This window comes from Rattus norvegicus, chromosome 4 (assembly GCF_021556685.1).
Source record: "Rattus norvegicus strain SHRSP/BbbUtx chromosome 4, alternate assembly SHRSP_T2T, whole genome shotgun sequence".
NCBI classification, from domain to species: domain Eukaryota; kingdom Metazoa; phylum Chordata; class Mammalia; order Rodentia; family Muridae; genus Rattus; species Rattus norvegicus.
Window position 1 is genome coordinate 169,705,483 of NC_141537.1, and position 12,503 is coordinate 169,717,985.

The 12,503-nt window shown below is 39.7% G+C and overlaps 1 protein-coding gene across 11 annotated transcripts in view; it reads right to left on the minus strand.

Annotated features, from left to right (window-relative positions):
• Dusp16 (dual specificity phosphatase 16) overlaps nt 1–12,503 on the minus strand; it is an 83,437-nt gene that overhangs the window by 68,425 nt on the left and 2,509 nt on the right. The window lies entirely within an intron of this gene.

Genomic DNA, 12,503 nt, shown 5'->3' on the forward strand with positions numbered 1-12,503 from the left:
GTCCATGAATCTTTCCTCATCCAACTCCTTGAATTACTACACAAACAAACTCGCCAAAGGAAGTATGGATGGGTGGAAACCATCACTGGTCGGCGAGTGTCCAATAATTTGAGAAAATTATCTTTAGCTTATCCCTAAAGGCTACCTGCTTTCTGTAAGAAACCACTTAGCACAATCCAGCTTCAGGAGGCAGTCAAGTTGCTCAGTCTTATTGGTAGCAATGACTTAAGAAGAGGAGAAAACAGTTCTGCTTTCCTCAGACCAAGTACATAGTTTTCATATCATAAAACAACTACAAACACAAAAAGAGAGACATCACCCAAGCCTTACAACTAATTGTTATCTTACAAAATTACAATGATGTTATTTATAGCCAGCAACATCTGCCTAAGGCATAACCATAAAGGAGAAAAAAATAAAAGAACTGTTATGAAAATGAGTTCATTTTATTGAAAGGCCCAACATAGTAAGAAAATGGACTAAGATGTTCAACATAAAATAGTAGGTTGGAGAGTAGTTGACTGTCAAGGCCTCAGGTTTTTTAATCTACAGACTACTTCAGAGTAGCAAAAATGTTTGGGTGCTTGCCTTCCTAAAAAGACAAGTTTGTCTTCTTCTCTCAGAAGTTCTCAACCTGTGGGTGAAGATGGGGGACGGGGCTCTTTCATAGGGATTGCATATCAGATATTCTGCCTATCAGATAATTTATATTATAATTTATAACAGTAGCAAAATTACAGTTATGAAATAGCAACAAAAATACTGTTTATGGCTGGAGGTCACCACAACACAAGAAGCGGAAAGAGTCACAGTACTGGGAAGGGTGAGAGCCACTGCTCTAGGTAAAGGCAATGTACCACAAATCTTACTGTGAAATGATGGTGAAGACAGTTCTGGATTGCCTTGGTGAGGTATGAAGCCTAGACACATTGGAGACATCAGAGAACTGAGGATATACAAACACTTCTACAAGAGTACAGTATGATGGCAACTGATGGTTGCTACAAGAGAGGGGCACCAGTTCTCCTCTGAGATGTGGCCCCTCAGAAGCTACCCATGCTCCAGTAGACAGTCCTACACTGATGCACATACCGCTAGCATTAAGTATTCTCTACAAGCTTAAAAGAGAGAGAAAGAAAAGCATGAATTAGGAGGAAATAGTGGTTGGGAGTGAGGGTCCAGGAAGGGTTGGAGGGGAGGGAACTGGGAATAGACTTGATCAAAATTCACTACATGCTATACTCAGACTGTTTCATTTTTTAAGAGAGTCTTGTGCTTATCTTATTTACTGTGTAGGGAGGATGCCCATTTATTTAACACTAAATCTCCTGAGTATGTCTTTCATAGGAGCTGTAGGGAAGTCAAAAGAATGAGATTTTCTTGTACATGGCTTTAGTTATTATTATAAAACTAAGAAACTATAAAAAATTAAAGGTCACAAATATTTATATTAACTAGATTCTTAAGTCATATATAGGATAAAACATAAATAATTGATTTAATTACACACTTTAAAGAGTTCAGTAGAGTCTCGAGACAGCATTTAGAAACCAGGTGCTAATAGAATTAGACATATACAGCTTATTTTTAAATCCCAAATGCCACGAAAACAAGAGGCTCCCAGGACCTGATAGAGATGACATTAGCTAAGATACACAACAATGGGGAGAAAGAACCTATAGAGACCATATCGAGAGGTTAGGCACGGCCCCCAGTTGAGGGATGTGGCCACCCACTCATCTCCAAAATTTTAACCCAAAATTGTTCCTGTCTAAAGGAAATACAGGGAGAAAGAGTAGAGCAGACTGAAGGAAAGGTCATCCAGAGACTACCCTACCTAGGGATCCATCCCATCTGCAGACACCAAACCCAAACACTATTGCTGATACCAAGAAGCACTTGCTGACAGGAGCCTGGTATGGCTGTCCAGAGAGGCTCTGCCAGAGCATGGCCCATACAGATGCAGATGCACGAAGCCAACCACCAGACAGAGCATGGGGACCCCAATGAAGGAGTTAGGGAAAGGACTGAAGGAGCCGAAGGGGTTTGCAACTCCATAAGAAGAACAACAAAATCAACCAACTAGACCAGCCAGAGCTCCCAGGGACTAAACCACTAACCAAAGAGTACACATGGGAGCCGGGGTGGGGTGGGGACACCATGGCTCCAGCTGAATATGTAGCAGAGGATTGCCTTATCTGGCATCAATGGGAGGAGAGACCCCTAGTTCTGTGGAGGCTCACTGCCCCAGCATAGGGGAATGCTAGGGAAGTGAGGTAGGAGTGGGTGGATGGTGGGGGAACACCCTCATAAAAGCAGGGAGGGATGGGATTAGGAGGGGTTTTGCAGAGAGGAAAGGGGATGACATTTGAAATGTAAGTAAATAAAATAACTAAAAATAAATAAATAAATTCAACTCAAATTGCAAATGTTTTTTGGTTCTTAAATAACAAAATTAATGGCATACAGCCTAGTTCTCCCAGTACTGATAAGCCACAAGCGAAATGTACCAGGGAACCAGACATAGTTGAACTTGCCTGGAATTACAGTTACTTAGGATGTTGAGACAGCAGAATCCCAAATTTCAAGCCTGCCTGGGCTACAGAGAAAATTCAAGGCCAGCCTGGGCAAGTAGCACAGCCCTATAACTTAGTAAGTAGTTCAAAGCCAGCAAGGCTTACACAGAGAGACCTTGTCTCCATTGAAAAGGAAGAGGAAGAGGAAGAAGAGGAGGAGGAAGGGGAGGAAGAGAAGGAGGAGGAGGAGGAGGAGAGGAGGCGGAAGAAGAAGAGGAGGAAGAAGAGGAGGAGGAGGAGAGGAGGAAGAAGAAGAAGGGGGAGGAGGGGGAGGGGAGGAAGAAGAAGAGGAAGAAGAAGAGGGGGAGGAGGGGGAGAGAAGGAGGAAGAGGAGAGGAGGAGGAAGAAGAGGAGGAAGAAGAAGAAGAGAGGGGGAGGGGGAGGAGGAAGAGGAGGAAGAAGAGGAGAAGGAGACAGTGATGGCAGTTTAAGGGTGAGATGGAGCCTAGTGGTAGAACACAGGCCTATGCTGCAAGGTCCTAGAAATAATCCCAACACCACAGAAAGAAAAAAAAATAATATGTATTAAATAAAATGTATAAAATTGTTTTTAGTATAAAATTAATAGTTTGGGAGCCTATTTTTAAAATTCTCAAATGTACAGTGTTTCAGAATATCCTATTTAAGTTCAAACAGCTTTTGACAAAACTCCATGTGAAGAACCAGGTTCATCCTATGAAAACGAAACAGAAGCCACTGTATGGTACCTGATGTACCAAAGGTCCTGCTTCACTGAGGTGCAGTCGTTTAATACAAGGCAGAAGGCCCTGCCTGCCTGCCTGCCTGCCTGCCTGCCTGCCTGCCTGCCTGCCTGCCTGCCTGCCTGCCTGCCATTAATTGTTATTTTAACTTTCCCAAGCAAATACACAGCACAAATAACAAATGCCCAACAGAAGGCCAGAGTGGACCAGGTCTCCCACAGCAATGCCTAAAGTGCCTCTGGTGTTGGGACAGGAAGACACTTCCTCACAACTCTGTACTGAAGGCATTTATAGACTAGACACACGGATATTTCCTAAATAAAGACATGGAGGCCGAGTCATAGCTTAGTGCTACAGCACTTATGTGAAAGTCATGAAAATTAATTTTTAAATGTAATTACATTTTTACTTTCAATAAAAATTTAGAATGACTATCAAAAGCCAAAAACTTAACTTTAAAGCAAGAACTGCAAACTTCTTTACCATCCTTTGTTGGTGATACTATCCAGCAATCAAGATAACCACACAGTACCAGACCCTCTTAAACCCTGTCTACTCTTGTGATAAAATGCTAAGTGGTCAGAAAAACGAAAAAGAAAAGAATTATTTCAGGGCTGGCAAAATAGCTCAATCTTCTATGGCAAAGTTGCTTACCACCCAACGAATACTCTTAAAGAGCTGTATTAGAAGGAGAAGGTTTCTAAGTAGATTGACCCAAGTTTGATCCCCAGAACCCATGGAAAGTTGGAAGGAGAGAAGTGAGTCCACAAAGAATCACACACAAGCTATGGCAAACATACACTGGTACACATGCACACATAGCACACATACTGGCTCTAACACACACAAGGACTAATACATACATTGACACTAACACACACACTGACTCCAACACACACACACACACACACACACACACACACACACACACACACACACACACACAGATGTAACTTTAATTTTTTTTGATGGTGGTTCTTAAATTCTTTAATCTCCCGGCAAGCCCACCATCCACCAGAGGTAGTAGGAAAGAAAGGATAGAGGGGAAGTAGACCTGTTTGGGAATGGCTCTTTGGAGCAACCCCTGTCTGTGTTATCTGGAAATGGACAGTTCAGTTCACAGGTCAGCAGCTCAATCCACTCGCAAACACTTCAGATACAGCAGCAGTCCAGTGTGGAAGTCAGGAGAGCAAACACAAATCAACAGTGGTGGCACTGCCTAGCAGAGACAGTGAGGCCTCAGCCTCAGCACAAGTCAGCAGGAGGGACCAGGGTCAACAGGAATGCCAGGAGAAGTTCTCAGCTGTGCCTCTCTCAGTGAAGCAAAGATCAGCAAAGATGTGAGACGGTCAGGCCACAGCCAGCTCTATAAACAAGCCTAGCTCAGCCTCCTTCACTGACCATCAAGTCCTACTTATACTTCCTCCAAACATCATGTGTCCCCCATGGGCCTTGCTTCAGCACATGAGTCTGTCTCAGCCGACATCACTCTGCCAATCAGCCCAAGTCCATGGAAGCAATGAGAAACTGCAACACCCCACCAGAGGTTTCTCTGTACTTCCTCTCTATGGAGTCCCTACAACACAATGTAAGGCAGACAAATACATGCATGTCGCTAGCAAAGAATCCTTCATCACATGTCCTTTCATGTACTTGCTTTAGCAGAACTTCCTTTCACATGTGCCTGCTTCAGCTAAACATTCCTTCACGTGTTTGCCCTAGCCAAACACCATCCAACTTGCCAAAGAACCCTAAGTTTCCACTTCACACTGACTCTAACACACACACACACACACACACACACACACACAGAGGCACAAATATACACACAGACACTAACACACATACACAGATGCTGACACACAAGCACATGCATACATACACAATAATAAAAATAAATAAATTAAAAGTTACCACAGAGATTATCAAATGTAATACTCTAAATGTTGAGAAAGATGAATACGCAGATTCCTCTAAGTTAGCTCTGTGACCACTTGGGATAGAAGTCTGCATCACCTAATCTACAACAACAAAGGAAATGGACGCGGTGTTCAGGAGGAATGCTGGAAACAGCCTCCAGCATGCAAACAGCTGTCTAACAAGTTACCACTGCTCTCCTTTCTTCCTATCTGCAGCAAACACACAGCTACTCAACAGACCTCTCCTCCCCTCCAAAATGCTAACAGAATCCCAGTTTCAAGCTGAAAAGCTGTATGCCTCAGCCAGGTGACACATAATACACACTAAGGCACCACTTCCATTATTCAACATTCTTTGTCAACATCTCTCTGGTGAGTGGGGGCAATCCTGTAAATTAATTCAAGCAAATGAGGAAACCAGACAAGAATTTCTGTGAAACATTTTGTTGAGTTTTAGTATGGTTTGGTTTTTGGTTTTGTGAGACAGGGTCTCAATAGCACGTAGGCTAGCTTAGTACTCACTAAGTAGACCACACTGTCTTTGAACTTGCAACCCTACCTTCTGCCTCCCAAGTGTTGGGATTATAGGCATGTGCCAACCACTAGGCTTAAGAGCCTACTTAATTAGGCAGTTGTAACAGAAGGACCATTTTCTCTATTTTCTTCCTCCTTTCTGCCTTGAAAAACAGATGTGAGGTCTAAACTAAAGCAGCCATTTTGTGACCAGGCAACAAGAAGTGACAGGATATTAAGGAAGCATGAAAAGATAAGAGAGCCAAGGACTGGAGAGAACGAGAAAGCTTGATGACACTGCTAAGCAGCTTAAGTGATGCTGAGAACTTGACTGAACCCTGAACTGCTTAAGTAAATTATAAATAGCTTATAGTTTAAGTCTCTTGCTAGGATAGCTGAAAGCAGGTTTGAATTACAAATTCCCTGTATGGCATGCTCTGATTTTCTTGCTTAATCTCTTATATACATACATAGATTCTGCTTATACTACATGCAACTGAAAACACAATACACACACACACACACACACACACACACACACACACACACACAGAGAGAGAGAGAGAGACAGAGACAGAGACACAGGGGGTTGGGGAGGATATACTGCTCCTATACAGGAGATCAATTTAATTATTTGACAGTGGCTTGACCATATGGCTTTATTAAAGAAATGCTGTCAATGGAAAAAAAAATCTAGGATAAAAATGATACTTCATGTTTGGCCTTGAGTATCGACTTCAGTCTTTCCTTCTGCCATTTCAAATCCTTGAGGAATAGCAACACACAAATAACAAATTGGTAAGTGTTCTCTATCTGAACTAAACTCCTGTCTTCTTTAGTCTTATTAACTTAGTCAAAACTAAACCATTAAAATTTCATTCTTGAATTTGGATCCCCAAAGTTTGCCTGGTTCCTATTTGCATACACTGAGGACTGGAGCCTAATTCTCCAGCTCTTCCCACTGTGACACTGCTGATTCCCCACTGTGGCTGAATACAACAGAATTTGAGTACTGGTCAGAAAGTAAGAGACTAGTCAGTCGTTTTAACCTTTAACTTATTTTGATGTTTACCTCTGACTCTTGATACGCCCATCCCTGTACTGCTGTATCCCAATCCTGCATCCAAGAGCACCCTCCATTCTTCCTCTATCCTTCAATCCTTAGCTCCATTCTCTGACCACAGCCCACCAGTACAGCAGAACATTAAAATATGAATATCCGATCTTATCTCATAATTTCTTCTTTCTAATGTCTGTCTTCAGTCATCCCTCAGAATTCTCAGGGAAAATAAAATCAACAGAACAGAAAAAGGAACACTCAAGTATGTGTCCTCTCTACCCTCTTGTCATTCAAGAGAGAAAGATCAATGACTTTGAATATGGATTTTAAAAACTGGGCATAAACATGTGCACCTTAATATTCTGTGCGCTGAGATGAGAAGAACACAGAGCACTTACTTGCCCTGCACACCTAACTAAGCACAATGCCTGTCTTCAGGGAGAACACTCAGGCAATTGTTTGAGTTACGTGTGTTCCTCAAAGAACTCCATTCTGGTTTTAAAAATTAACTTACAGACAACTGGAGTTATTCATTTTCTCCAAAATGAAGGATGTGAAGCCTCTCTCTTCAAAACTGACAATACTGATAGCCAATTATGAAATTCAGAATTTGGGAAAATAAATTAACTACCAAGATCTTGACTCCTTTCAGAATCTTAAAAGACTTTTGGATAGACTAACAGTCATACTAAGGAACAGTTCTTGCTTAATATCTAATGTATATCAAATGTATAATCAAATATGAATTTTAATTGAAAGGTCAGTGAAACTCAGTAAACCATTTTCCAAATGATCATGAATATTACAAAATGAGACAGGGTTCAAACATTCATAAGAATCACAAGAGTCATAAGAATCACAAGATGGAACAATAGATATTTAATATTATAGAATACAAAAAATCATGTAATCTCAGATTCAATGTTGCAAGTACTCTTCAAGTACTGCTCCAATAGTTCTGGGATTAGATAAATATCCATATTTATATGAAAAGACCACTAAACAGTCCATCTTTTTAAACTGTGCATTTGAGCATAGCCTAATTGTTTTATACACTTTACCTACAACAGCAGGTCAGACACTGAATTTAGGAGTTACTGTGATGCAAACTGAGCCATCCAATTCTGTCCTGCTAATCAATACACTAAAAAGAATAGCAAAATGCAAAGTAATACATTTTTCACTAAATTTGGAAACAAAATTTAGTTTTTCATATCATTTTAATGTTAACTTAATATTAATTAATAAATATTTTAAACATTTTAATTTCTGACATGTTAAATAATGGCACAGACACTACGAAAATTCTTAGAATACTCAATTTTTCAAAATATAAGGGCATCTTGAGACTATTATGTCTAAAAACCACTGGGTTATCTCATCATACTCCCAACCTCAAAAAGTAAAGCAACGGATGATGACACATGTACCTACAACCCCAGAACACAAGAGAAACAGAAATGGGGCTGCAGGCGCAAGGCCACCCTGCAGTACACAGCAGAAACCCTGTCCTTAAAATGTCGTCTTTGTATTTAAACACGCATATTAAATATAAATCAGGGGTTGGGGATTTGGCTCAGTGGTAGAGCGCTTGCCTAGCAACCGCAAGGCCCTGGGTTCGGTCCCCAGCTCCGAAAAAAAGATTAAAAAAAAAAAAGTATAAATCAGAACGTTTTGACTCCTGTTCTAGCAAAACTTACTTTGTGATTCAACTAATCACTCAGTGTCTGTCTCTAAGGTCTTAGTTTCCTCATCTACAAAATAGAATATTCCCAATAAAAAACACAAAATATATCAAAACATGAAATAAACTATAAGGTATTACATATGGTAAGAGGTCAAAGTTGAATTTTAAGAACTTCTTACCTTTCTATAAAATTTTCCTTTCTTAAATTTTGTGGCTAAAACTTTACAGAAAAATACAAAGTAGAAATGTCTCATTAACCAACTAGTTCAAACGCCAAAACATGTAGTTTGATTATGTCCCTTTCTCCACAGTAATAATTGGTAGATGTGCTAAACACGCTAGTATGTGTATTTCCAAATGCATGCAAATATACAGAAAGGAATAAACTCCAAAACACTCATCACCAAGCTTCAGCAAATTTTGTTTTACTTATCTCATGCTTGTAACTGTGTCTATCCAGAAGTTTTCAAACAAACATCATGCATGCATCATTTCATACTTCTAGATTTCTCTTGAATAGACCAGAGTTTAATATAACAATACCATATAGAATCCCATGGTCGTTTCCTGAATGTCTCAAAAAAAGAAGTCTTTGCTTTTAGTTGGTCTGTATTATCAATGTACCATTCTTACTGCTTCTCACGTGATCAACATATTTAACTGAAGCTGAGAAGGAAAAGGAAACCTTATCATCTCTATGTCTCACATACCACAGACAACTTGCAAAGTCAACAACTGTGTTGCCGACTGTGCTTCTCCACCAACCAAATCGCAAAAAGCAGCAACAGAAACCAAAATACACTATAAAATAGGTCATCGTGTGACAAACACTCTTGAGTATTCTGAGAAGTGACTGGAAAAGGACATAGCTTCGCTGCTCAGTGAGGGAAAGCACTGTGAACTGTGAGAAGAAAGAGGTGACAAGAATCAACCACCTGCCATTTCAAAAAGTTTGAGGTCAGGTCCACAACAGGGCGAAACGCAACCGATTCAGCAAATGTTTATCAAAGGACTGTAGTGCTAGGTCCTATCCTAGGATGTGAGTTATGCAGAAAAAAACCCTAATACACACAAGGCCATGAATGTTTCTCAGCTGGTAGAGTGCTCTGCTAGTATATAAGAGGACCTATGGGCTTGATGTCCAGAACTGAAAATACTCACCAAAGCTGACATATAATGCAGATAACAAATAGCACCACCTCTCTGCACGGATCACCATAAATGTGAAGGAGGGGAAAGGAACATATTTAAAATTAATCATCTTGCTATATCACAACATATATGGTGTACCCTTTCCTATAAACTGTGCTATCAACGATCACTCTCATACAGAAATTCTAGACACTTATTTCCATAGCACACAAATCAGGTTAGTGGCAGTGTTTAAGTTAAAGTATTGTGACACTATCTTTTAGAAAAGAGAAAAATTTTTAAAAAGGCATGGGGGCAACATCTGTAATCTAGTACTTTAAAGGTACAGGCAGCAGGTTCACAAGTTCAAGACCAACCTATGATACATACTGAGTGTTAGACCACCCTAAGCTGTATGAGACCATCTCTTTTAAAAAAAATCATTAGAATATCATAATCAAAATAAGTTATTCAGAATAACTGAGATGGGGATGAACATGGACCTCGATTAATACTCGCCTAACATGTTTGAACCCTGGGCTCACTGTCTAGTACCTCCCAGAGTACAGATACAGGCTTGAAATCCCAGCTCTTAGGAGGTGGGGGGGGGGGGTCAGAAGTGTCATCATAGCTTGGGATACACATGACCCTGCCTCAATTAATTAATTGGAATAACAATAGACAAGTAACTGGAACGCTCTATAACCTCCTTGATCTTTGTGTTATTCCCAATCATCTGACAGGACTTTTCCAAGCACTATTTACTTGTTTATGGCACTTATTGTCTTTATCGTGGTGGTGCTCTTGTCTTTTCTTATCAGACTATAAATTTAGTTGATAAGCAAAACTTTATTTTCGGTTGACAGCTTTCAGTCATAAATTTGCTGAAAAAGCAAAAGGATAAACAGTTTCTCTTCGACCTCCCTAGTTTCCCTTCATCAATACACAGTATGCATAGCCGTCCTTTAAGGTCAAGGTCAGTCAAATTCTGTTATCTCTCAACTACATCTTTGAACCTTCTAATTTCTTTTCTCCTTACACAGTGAATCTGGTCCTCACTGCTGTCCAAGAACTGTTAATCTTTATCTTTGCAAGCATGCACACACACCGTAAAATTCTTACAACCTTTCACCCCTTGAGAGTACAGACCTGTGTCCAAAACTTTTAGTATCCGTGTTAATAGGATGCGTTATCCTGGGGCATGGTGGTGCACACCTTTAAGCCTGGCATTGTGGAATGCAGAGGCAGACAGATCTCTATGAGTTTGATGCCAGCCAGAACTAAACAGTGTGAGTTCCAGCTAAGCCAGAGCTACAAAGTGAGACTCTGCTTCAAAAATAGATGAATAAATAAAACAGGAGAAATAGTATGTCTTTAATACACGTTTTTTTCTTGATTGCATGTGAGTCAATTTGGAAATTTAGTTAATAATTTGAACATCTTATGATTTATCCATCCTGAATCAAAATGGGTCATGAAACTGTAACATGGATCCTTCTACTTTAAACTTAACTCCGGTGATTAAGTTTTACGTTTACATATAGTTATATGATCACAATAATCCATCATCTCACCCCTAGATTGTGTGTATGTATATGTGTATATATATATATATATATATATATATATATATATCCCACAAAAAATAGAAACCTGACTTTTTGGTGACAAGAGGCCTACATAATTAACTAACATAGATCAGGAAAGAGATGACAAATTATTATTCTCCACTTGTTGAAGTACCAAGGGGTAAATTCCACTTATACCTCTTTCCTTTCATCCCAAGAGGTATCCTGTTTCCTCCTGTATTGGTCATACCCCTAGCATATGCATACCCATATGTGCGCGTGCACAGACAGACAGACAGACAGACAGACAGACACACACACACACACACACACACACACACACACACACACACACACGCTTGTCCTCAGTAATCTGCCTTAGATTCTCCTTTTGAACCACACTTGGTTTTTCCAAGTCCTGTATCTGCTTAAATTTCTAACCGCCTATCTCAGTCAGTGTAAGAGAATGACCTCTTCTTAAAGTATAACCCTGATTTTTTTTACTTCAGCCAGCTTTCAACACCCTTCCTTCATAAAGCCAACCCTTTATCTATCTAAATGAAAGAAATGTATAAAAATAACAGATTACCCACAACACAAGAAAATCAGGGGAAAATGACATCTGGCTTTTAAGATTTACTTTATGATTTTGCTTAAACCAACATTAGTAACATTTTTTCTTTATGATGTGAGTATCAGTCTCAATTTTAAAATCTGACACAGTTATTAAAGACAATCAAGCATCAAATGTATTGTTTCCTATGAAGTCTTTTTAACATGTTTAATCTGCTGAAAAATGTTGAAAAACTTGTTTTGTTATGCTTGGTTATCTTTTGGGGGAGTTTTAAGCCAAGTGAGATTTCCCTATATTAATCTACTCCTTCAAGTTATGGTATCTTCTGTTTGAGAACTCAAGGCTCTTAAAAAACATTGGTGTCCAATGAAATTATTAGTCCAGATAAGATGCAACAAAAAACTGTCTTTGTTGGAAACACCAGGAACATGAGACTGGATAAACTACACTGGTAAATTACATCAAGTTATATTTAACAGGACTTTATGATTGGTTGAAAATAGAAAAGACTTAACAATGGGCAGTTATATAAACTTGCTTGTTTAATATATTAAGGCCAAATAATGAAAATCCTATGAAATTCAATTTCCTAATCCAGGCAGTTAGAGGGAAAAAAGGGATATTTTAAAACCCCTACGTTGTTCCTGCTCCTCTCTAACTCCAGTCAAACTTCCCTTCAAGCTTCTCAGACCTACTCTCTCTATGTGGGAGGCGACATGGGCTTAGGACCTCACCTAACCCTAGGCCAGACCTACTCTTAAACTAGCTGACCTC